The sequence below is a fragment of the Nestor notabilis genome, unplaced genomic scaffold, assembly GCF_000696875.1.
Source record: "Nestor notabilis isolate BGI_N333 unplaced genomic scaffold, ASM69687v1 scaffold417, whole genome shotgun sequence".
NCBI lineage: Eukaryota > Metazoa > Chordata > Aves > Psittaciformes > Psittacidae > Nestor > Nestor notabilis.
Genome location: NW_009936662.1, coordinates 19,082 through 29,567, shown reverse-complemented (window position 1 = coordinate 29,567; position 10,486 = coordinate 19,082).

The following is a 10,486-nucleotide window of genomic DNA, read 5'->3' as shown; positions in this document are numbered from 1 at the left end:
TAAATTCACATGTATTGGGACAGTTTTTGTTTTACAGGGGCAATATATGACACCAGTTTACTGACTCACTGCCAGCACTTTTATCTTCCCATAAATTGTTCCATTTACAGTGAGATATGCTGAGATTTAAGACTTCAGGGTATCTATTCTTAAAGGAGCTGTAGTGGTTTTATCAGGCAGATCTGCTCTTTTGGTTTTATATTTCCTCCTCAAAGATAACTATTTAAAGAGTGTCTCTTGCACAGTCTGTTTTCTTTATGATACCCCTTCCTACCATATGGAACTACAGTGAGATTACCATGGGTACTTTCCTGGTCCATTAAAATTAAATCCTTAAATCTTACCTAAGCAGCTCTTTAAGATCAAATGGCAAACAACTGATCGCACTTGTGTCTGTTGTATAAAACTGGCATCTGATTTTTAAGCAAAGAAGTAACTACATACTAGTCCCACCTAACCTGAGCTTGTCTGAAAGCTAATACTGAGGTCTGTAGGCCTGTTTGTAGTCATTCAGCATAGATAGAATTCAAGCCATAGGAACTGAAAGAGTCAACCATGCCATAATATGTTGCAGCAGGAGAATATTTCACCAGATGTATGACTACAGAACCATTTGTTTTAAAAGATAATTTTCATCTCTTCCTCATCTTCATGCCTTGGAACAAATCCCGGATTTCTCATTGCCAAACCATGTTCAGTCCCAGGCCTCTTTTTGACCTGTTTTTACATTCTGCCACCAAGTTAAACATGAGCAGGAAGAGCAGGGAAGGTGATGCAAGAGTGGTTTGCACTGGAATGCTGCAAAGCTAAAATTGAGACTGACAGCTCTTCTTTTGCTATAGAGCAATCAGTGCACCTAATTCAACATTTACAGTTGAACCATCACCAAGTGCTGCTACCAGAAATCCTAAGTTTGTCTTACTGATGCCGTCACATCTGTTGCTTACCCATGAATTTGAGTTTAGGATTGCTGACGAGAGGTAGCTTGCCCAAAGCTGGGCAGCAGCTCCTACGTGTGCTCACAGGAGCTAGGAATTACTGCTGTATGTTGAGACAAACTGCTGCTGCTACTGCCCAGCTTTTCAGAGTATCTTATCTCTGTACAAACCCTGGCTTCCCATTCCAGCTGGACTCTTGGTGGTGGAGGAATCACTGTCTCCCACAGTAGTAGAGTATTGATATTTTGCCTCTGAGTGTGTCTGTGACATATTTTCTGGGTCACTTCAGGTGCTGCACAGGTTCCCCCAAGGTTTGGAACTTCTTGGAGGTACCAGCTTGCACAGAGACTCTGTACTAACCTGGTGGTGCAGGAGGCAGCTTTCCGTGGCATCTCTGGACTGGGTCACTGCACCTGACTTGATATTCCACTGTGCCCATCAAGTGAGGATTGCTGCTTGTAGGGCTTGAAAGCTGGGATGAAACAATCTTCTCTCTCTTACCCTTCTCACAATTCTTCTATGTTGGTGAAAAATAAAGAAAACTCAAGAAAGTGAGTAATTCAGTACTTTTATCAAATAAAACTGAAGCAATGTGCATCAGATGAAGTGGTGGCTCACATCCCCTGAAGTGGGTAAAATGACTTTGTTGGAGTCCTTTATCCATGGATCTAATTGAGCTGTGCACTGAGTGAAGGTGGAGACTTTTCCAGAGTCACTGCATCATAGCACCCCTCCAGCCCTGGCTCAGATTGGGATCAGGAAACCAAACTTCATTCTTTCACTGCACATAAGCAAGGAATTAGTTTTAGGAAAGAATTCTCTTTGAGTCAGAGTCGATGCACACTTGGGTAGAAACTATTGTGCGAGTCCTTCAGCTGCTGGTGTGTCGGGACAGAGGTGGGAAACCAAAGTGAAGTTTCTGCGTAGTCGAAAGAGCAAAGGCTTATTTACTCTAGTGGCTATTGCCACCAGGTGGCTACTGAGTGGAATCGGCTGAAAGCCGTACGATGCGGCGTTCTTTTCTCTCCATACAAAAAAGGGTATTTCTGGAGGTCAGTGGGATACATGTATGTGTTTTGTAGGTTAACAGTAGCTCAGTTGGTAACATACATAAGTATGAAACAGTGCCAAAGCTTAAGGATGCTACGCTGGGACTTTTATCATCATTTATTTCCTTGTAGATCATCAGGGTTGTTTCAACGACTCAACATTCCCCTCACTTGTGGAAAAAAGGCATATGCAAATTGCTTTGGTAGGAAAAAAATTCCTATCAAAGATAAGAATAAGATAATATTATTATTTCCCTAACACATATTTAGCTAAGATGATAATGCTGAAAAGCTTGAAAAGCTTAAAAAGCTTGAAAAAAGTCTGGTCCTGTAAGTGGAGGATACACAGAAGGGAGGTGAATAAATCTGGGTGTCTTCATAGGAGGACCAGTATCCGGCATGTATTGGGCCAAATCTAAATGCACTTTTTCAAACACATATGAATGTGTTATCAAAATAGAAAGCAGCAGTAACAAAAACTTCTTAGATCCAAGCTACCCATCACCAAGACAATCTGATAGGGATGCAGCCTTTTTGCACATCACTTGATTTAAACTCAGGCAGTGTTTTAGTGAGATAATCTTCCCCGTAACACAGAGAAACCGTTTGCCTAGTGCATACATACATGAACCTTGAGCAAGGACTGATCTTCCAAAGGACCACAGTCTTGCTGTATAGTTAGCTTAATACCTCAGAGGAAAACTGATTACAGGGAACCACATAATAACATGGGGCCTCTTCAGACCTAGCATCAATGGCTTATTGTTTTCCATATTACTTTGGGCTTAAAGAATGCACAGTGCTCAGTATATACCTTGGACCAGACAAGATTTAATTTCCAAAATGACATATATTTTACTTAATTGTTCCCTCAGTTCTTAAGCAATAGAAATTCCCTTTAGGTACTTGGCACGAAGCCTCCCTGTTGCTTTCCAAATTGTAAGCTTTCACTTACTTTCCTGAGGTCCTGTAACAAACTGCAATAAAATTCATCAGCTTCTTTTCATGTTAAGATGTTATGTTGTTCATTTGCCACTTGACATTGTCATCCTCTGACATAGTTCAATAGTAGACTACATGATTTTATCTCTCTTCAGGCTTGTAGGAAGCTAAGACCCCAACTCCTCAACCTTCTGTCTCTAACCGATACGTTGGTTAGACTAGAAAGTAATGCTTTGCAATAAATACAGGGTTATTATGAACACCCTAAAATAAGATCTTAAAAATATTTTGATCTTGATTCCACTATAATCTTTGTAAATTATGAATCTAATTCATACTGTAAATGTATGTATTTGTCATACTAACACTGTATCTGCAAAGAAGGCAGCTTTTAATCAGCATAAATGAATTAGAAACACACAAGCACTTAAGAAAGCGTGGATGTACCTGGGCTTAGAATTCTATCAAACTCTTTCACATTTTGGGGACTTTATGAATAACTTGTAAACTGAACTATACATCCTCCTCCCCCCAGCTAGGGGGAAATAGCCATGTTTCATTTTAAGCTATTGATTATCTGTTATGTTTCTTCAGGTGCTGTAAACTTAGTTCAGTTGCTGTAAGATCAGTGAAAGTCTGAGCTTCCCACTGACTTCCATGAGCAAGATAATACAAGTGTAACAGACGAGTCATTGGTATGGTTAGGCAAAATAGTTCATTGTTTTTCACATTAAATTTATCCTTTTTATATATATCTCTTATGACCTCTAGGGTTAATACTGCTTGTATAGAAACTGAGAAAGCAGTAGAACACTAACAGAGCATTTGCAAGTTCTGCAATATTCAATAATTGTCTTTTTGTGCTGCTTTGTGACCAACTGAGGACTAGAGGAACAAGAGGAAATAAAACAGAGCTCACAGAAGCCTGTGTAAGTAACTGCAGTTTCAGCCGGTAAAGCCCCAGTTACAGCCGGTACTTATTCGCTTGCTTGACAAGAACACCCCGATTTTGGAAGCCTGTGCACGGGAACACCTTTAGGCACACGAACAGCACCACTACACATGAGCTCTGCAAGCGCCTACAAGGAACGATCTCTCGGTGACACCCCCAGCGGCAAGACTTTAGCCGCAAACCCAGGACATTTATCAGCACCCCCAGCGCTTGCAGCCTGCAAAGGAACCATGTGTCCGTAGTACACGTTACAGGAGCCCAGGGCGGAGAGGTTGGAGGGAGGCTCTTGCAGAGGAAGGGGCTGGCCCGGCTCGGCCCGACCCACCAGGTCCTTTCCCGCTGCCCTTCCCTACGGGAGCGGTGCCTGCGGTGAGTGCGGATGGTGCCGGGTGGACGGGGCTGCTGGAGCCCCAGGGCGCTGCGCTTGAACTAACCCAGCGAGCGCTCAACGCGTGGGGACTGCAGGCGTTTGGAAGCTAAATGTGCCTACTAGAGCGTCTGTACTAGCTGTGAAGCTTCTAAAGCACCTTTACAGCTGCCTTGCATGCAATGAGTTCTGAATTCCTATAGGGTAAACTCTTAAGCCTGCTTGCCTTAATGAGTAAAGGTAAGCTCTGGCTTATTTTAGCTGGAAACCACCCCAGCCATGTGCCTCTTGCATCTTGTTTGCTTCTTAATATTATGTGAATATTGCTTGCTTAGTTTGCTTCTTCATCAATGTGTGTAGGGGTATCTGTTACAGTAATGTACTGATCCTGTAGTTGGATTTGCTTGTTGGAGTAACGAGCTATGTGGTTAGGGATCAGTTTGTAACTTTGGGTTCTTCATAGAGTTAAAAGTTTGCAAGGTTGGGGCATTAAAGATGATGTGCAGAGCAGGTGCCCAGTAGAAAGTTAAATAATTAAACAACAGGGCAAAATCCTTGCCTCTTGTTCATTCTGGGTGGGATATATGGAAAAAAAGGACAAACCATCCTCCTTTGTAAGTTGCTCATTCTTCTAAAGGAAAGAAGAGTCTCTTTGATAGTGAGTAAATGTGTAACAAGCTTTAAAATTATGCTGCTAACTTGTACCAAGTTCTGCTTTCAGGAGGAAGGTATTAAAAGCTGTGGTTGGGTTTTGTGGTGTTTTGGTTATTTTTGTACTTGTTCAGGTTTTTTTCCTATTTTACCCCTTCACCAGAAGAGAATTAAAATAATTACTTCGTATGAAGCTGAGCTCTGTGGAAGTAGATGTCTGCCAAAGCAAAGGAAGCTGCAGGGTCAGTGCTTCGTTACAGCTCATGCACTTCAGCTGATGTGTAGGGTCTCATGGGCTGAGCTTGGGAAGCAGTGTAAAATGTGTGCCCGAGGTAAAGAACACCCTTAGAAATGTTTCTGTGTGTGTACTCTTTCTTCTTTCAAACTTCCTGTGATCCTGGGTTTGATAAAGGTTAATGCCGTTAGATGCAAGTCAGATAGGAGAGGTTCCAATGTAATATAAGTTGTCTTCCTATTAGAAAGCCAGTGTCAGTTTTACTTGGACTTGCTCACTATAACAGAAGGACCGGCTGTGAGAGAAATACCTACACTTGAACTGCCACAAAACTCATTTTGCAACAGACCAGCCCTGGAGTTCTCTTTGGATGTTTCCTGAGTAGAAAGCCCAAGAGGCTGAGGTGTGTATGTTTTGTCAACTTGGGGGCATGAGGGTGTGTGTCTGTATTTTAAAAGTAATAAGTTATTGAGAATGTGAACACTACTTGTTTTCTGCTCTTGCTCAGTCCAACTGTTGTGATATGACCACATTTGAATGCGAAGAAGTTAACCCAAACTCTTTCTCTGAAGTCGGAGGGGAGGTGACTCTCGGACTTCTGCTTTGTCTGAGTGTATTTGTGAAGAGGCACAAGTCTGTTAATACAGCTTATTCTCCTTTAGATGGCTTTTTACTTTTGTACTGGCCCTCTTGGCTGATGGTGGTTCCAAGGAAGCTTCTGGCCATTACAGTTTTTGTTCCTTTGAATTGGCACTATGTTTGCCTTGCCCTTCCTCTCCTCTCCTCTCCTCTCCTCTCCTCTCCTCTCCTCTCCTCAGCTAGCTTTATATTTCGTACTCTGCAGCTAAGGTCTGTTAAAAGCTGGCAAAAGATGATTTCTGTGAGGAGGTCCTGAGTTTGTGTGAGCATTGTGCTCTTGAGGAATGAGGCTACCAGGGCCTTTAACCATTAATGTTTGGGTTGCCACAGAGATGTTCTGGTCTTGTCATGGTCCACCATAAGTGTGAAGTGTAGCTACTTGATCTCCATTCTTACTAACTGAAACGGTTGTTTCTTCTTCACTTTTTTGGGAATAGCTGTTGTAGGTTCTCAGTGAGATTATTTTGGGCTGCCTCTTACTTCAAATAGCTGTTCTGTACCCTGCTGCAGTTGGAATAACTGGCCACAGACAGTACCTTTGGGAGCCTGCTCTGATTTTTCTACTTGACTTTCCTCCAATTTCTGGTGGGTTACATGCAATGTAAGTTCCCCCCAAAAAGGTGCTCGTATAAAAGCTCTTTTTCTGTCCTGAGTTCTGACTTACCCAGCAAACATCTGAAATAACTTGGCTCAAGAAATGCTTGTCTGAAATTTCAGATTCCTTTATCATTGAGCAGTCTTTGTATGAAATTGAATTTTACAGTTATAATCGAATTCCATATGAAGTAAATATTAATGGACATTCCAGTTGCTCAACTTCCTTGGAAAAGCTCAACTTCCTTCTAAAGCATTTTGCACAAGTTAGGCAAGAGTGATGAGAAGATGACTGTTGCTCTATATATTTTGGCTCTCCATTAATTAGAGGGCTGCATTTATATGGTTTCAGGTATACAATTCTCTCTCCCTCCCTGCACCCCAAGTGTCTGAAACCCTGTTGGAATTACAGGTGATGATGGAATTTGAACAAACTTGTTTCGGAGCTTTCTTTCCTGCCAGTGGGTGTGAGTTTTGTATTATACTGAAGATTTAAGTAGGGAGGCCGAGGAGGGGAATAACAAATTTCCAGTCATGCTTCAAACTGATGAGTATTGAAGTGTTTTTTCCATTCCCAATCAAGGTATGGAACAGCAGTTTGAGTAACTGCCTGATACTGTAAAACAGTGTGGTGTGCCCTAGTATCTCTATCTATAGGATGTGGAAAGGACTCCTGGATATTGATTCAACATATTGAATCAATATGTTTCAATATGTTCCTTGTAACATATTGAAAACAAGGAACTGGACTGTCTGCTAATTCATAGGCTGTCACCAATGAGTTGTATTTTAAAGGGTTATAAAGAAGCCACTACAGCCACTACAAATAAGCAGCCAAAGCTGCTTAATACAACTTGCAAGCAAAATCTGCCAAGAAGGACAAACTTACAATTTATAGTAAGTTCTAGTGGAAACTGAGAGTATTTTCAAACGCTATAGGTAATGGCAGGCTGTTCCACAGCTTAACACACCTCAAAACCAGTGTTAACATAGATTCTCATTCTGAATCTTAGCTTTAGTGGCAATACTTAGTGATTTTAAGGTTCTGTTGCAGTTTGTCGTGTTCTTATCTGGAAAAGATGATCTTGCAGACATCTGCTGAATCATCATGACATTAATCACAGCCCTTTTTGTTCAGGGTTGTACTGCTGGGGGTAGTTGTGAGATTCAGTTGTCTTCCTCTGCTTTTCCTTCAAAGGTGAGTATCAGAAAACGGTGGCATATTCTGCAGTTTGTGTGTTCATTTATTACAAACCTGGATTCCTTTACCTCTGTGTGTGATTGCTTAAAATATTGAAGGTACTTACTCAATAATTCTCAATAACTGTTCTGCATTGTGGTATCATATATATCGTATATGTGCTAAATGTCTAAAAATGCAGTCATTCCTGACCACATCACTTGCAGGGGAGTAATGTTATCATGGCTATAGAACTCCAAAGAGAAAAGGGGACTGTTTTACACAGGAGTGATTTGCTGCTTGCTAGTGGCTGACGTTGTGGTGTGTGGTTTTTGTTTTGTTGGGGTCTTTTTTCGGGTGGGTTTTTGTTCCTTTCTATGTGTTTAGCAAAGCAGATGCTCTGTTGGCTGAGGATGGATACAAGTGCTTATTGCTCTTCAGGCCGAGGATAAAGACACTTCTTGTCCCTTCTCAGAATTACTTGTTGCTGGTTCCTTAGTTTAACTAGTGTTTAAACCCCACTTCCTTAAGTGTCTTTTCAAATAGTGTTCATTTTCGGACTCCTAATGCTTTGTGGTCATCATTCTAGACCCACAGTTTCCTTCTCCTGGCCAGCCTGTCCCATTCACAGGACATGACATACTGTTTCATGCTCCCATGACAGGTACTTTCTTAGAGCTAAAGGAAACATCTTAACCTGCTATATGAGGAAGTTCTGGGCATCTCCTGGATTTCCCCTCTCTTTCCTTCCTGTATGTTCTGGTTTTGTCCTTGTATTTCTTGCTTCTTATGGTTGGTATGAGGGTTGTTTTGGAGAGGTCTTGCCTGAAGGCTGAGGGTTTGTGTGCATGTTATGAAAGGGGTAAGGAGGCACAGTGAGATCCTAGGGGCAGCAGATGAGTGGCTGCAAACTTCTATTGTTGACTATTCTGAACAACAGTTTTAAACATGAAGTTCTACCGTGTTAAAAAAGGGGTTTTACTGTGGCATTTGAGTTAAAGTCCAGAGCTCTTCAATCTGGAATTAAGGAATAATTGCTTAAAGCTTGACACTCTCTAGCAGGTTGGCCTATTGTACTGCTTTGTCTCCAGTAACACTTCAAGAGATGTCTTCCTAAAAATACAGCATGAATCTTTAACCACAGAGTGATTGGTGTTTATAAGAGGGCTTCTCGTCTTCCCTCTGCCTATTGCTGCGTTAAGTGGAGAACAGAGTGTGCCAGGACCTATTTCCAGATCAAAGGAGGAAACAATTCCCAAAGCAACTGAGTAAGCGTTGTTTGAGGAAGGCTAAATCTTCATCTGGAAATTAGTGTTCTTTACAGGATGTAGCCCTCATTGTTGGAGGTGCATAGAAAATATTGCTCTTTACAGTCAACCCTGTCTAAAAACCGTATGTTTTTGAATTGCTCTCCTGTACAATACTAGAAGGTGCTAGAAGGAAAGGCTTATTTTAACTAGCAGTTAAAGATACTATCATGATGTTATCTTGAATATTCGGGGGGAGGAGTTGAGGTTGGAGTGTGGGTTTTTTTCTAGTTCCTGGAATTTAACTGTTCAACCCCTTTTCCCATCTGATCTTCTTGTGTTTACTGATGTAAAGTTGCTGAGGAGCTCTTTTGTTGAAGTACAAATGTAGCACTGCCCTGGATATCGTGGAGTTTTAGCACTGAATGCGTGAGGAGGTTGGAAAAGTTAATATTGATGACTCTTGGAGGGTGTGTAAGACTAATGACATGCCTTGTCTTCATCTGGCTGCTTTTTAGGTATCAGAGTTCAGTCTGAGACACCTCTGTGCCTTTCTTATCTTCATGTCCATGTCTGCTCTGTCAGGAAACTTCATAACTTGATACTTCTTATCCCTTGGTGCATAATGGGCCTGGCTCTTCCTGAAGGCAGATGTTCTTGCCTTGTGTATGTTCCACTAGAGCTGATAACCAGCTTCTTGTGCCTAAGGATTGAAAGGAAGTTTATCTCTCTTCTTCTGGCCTTCTGGGTATGCAAATGCTTTTTCTTGTTGTTAAGGTGTTCTATGAACAATATGACTGTAAACCTTGCATGGTGCTGAGTAACAAAGCGATCACCACGGTTCTATTGGAAATAGAGGAATAACAAGGGGAGAGGACACAACCGCTCACCACCCGCCGACCGATACCCAGCCCGACCCCAGCAGTGATCTGGGTCTTGTGGGTGACTCCCCCCAGTTTGTATACCCAGTATATAGTTCCCAGGCTGAAAGTCAAAACCACAGCACTGCACAGCTACTAAGAAGGAGAAAAAATGACTGCTGTAGCTGAACCCAGGACACTCCCCCACCTGTTTTTCATGCATATTGTTCCCTTGCTCACAGTGTGACCGGTAATGATATTGTTTGTCTAATTGTCTGGAGGTCCAGTATCCAAAAGAAGGAGTTCAACGGAAGAATCTTGTGCTTGTCTGCAGCAAACGTACACGTTTCTTTATATCATCACAGAATCAGCAGGGGTGGGAAAGACCAACCACTCCCCAGCACTGCCAAGGCCACCACTACCCCCTGGCACTGAGGCCTTGTCTACCTGGTGTGTGAACATGCAGGGATGGTGCCCCCAGCACTGCCCTGGGCAGCCTGTTCCAATGCCTGAGCACCCTCTGGGCAAGGAATTGTTCCTCAGCTCCAGCTAAACCTGCCCTGGGGCAGCTTGAGGCCGTTTCCTCTTGTCCCATCCCTTGTTCCTTGGGAGTAGAGACCAGCCCCCTCCTGGCTCCATCCTCCTGTCAGGCAGTTGCAGAGAGCGATAAGGTCCCCCCTGAGCCTTCTCTTCTCAAGACTAAACCCCCAGGTCCCTCAGCCCTTCCCCATCACACTTGTGCTCCAGGCCCTGCACCAGCTCCATTGCCCTTCTGTGGGTCCAGTACAGCATCTTAATGTCTCTTTGTCTAAATCTTTATACCAAAATCCCA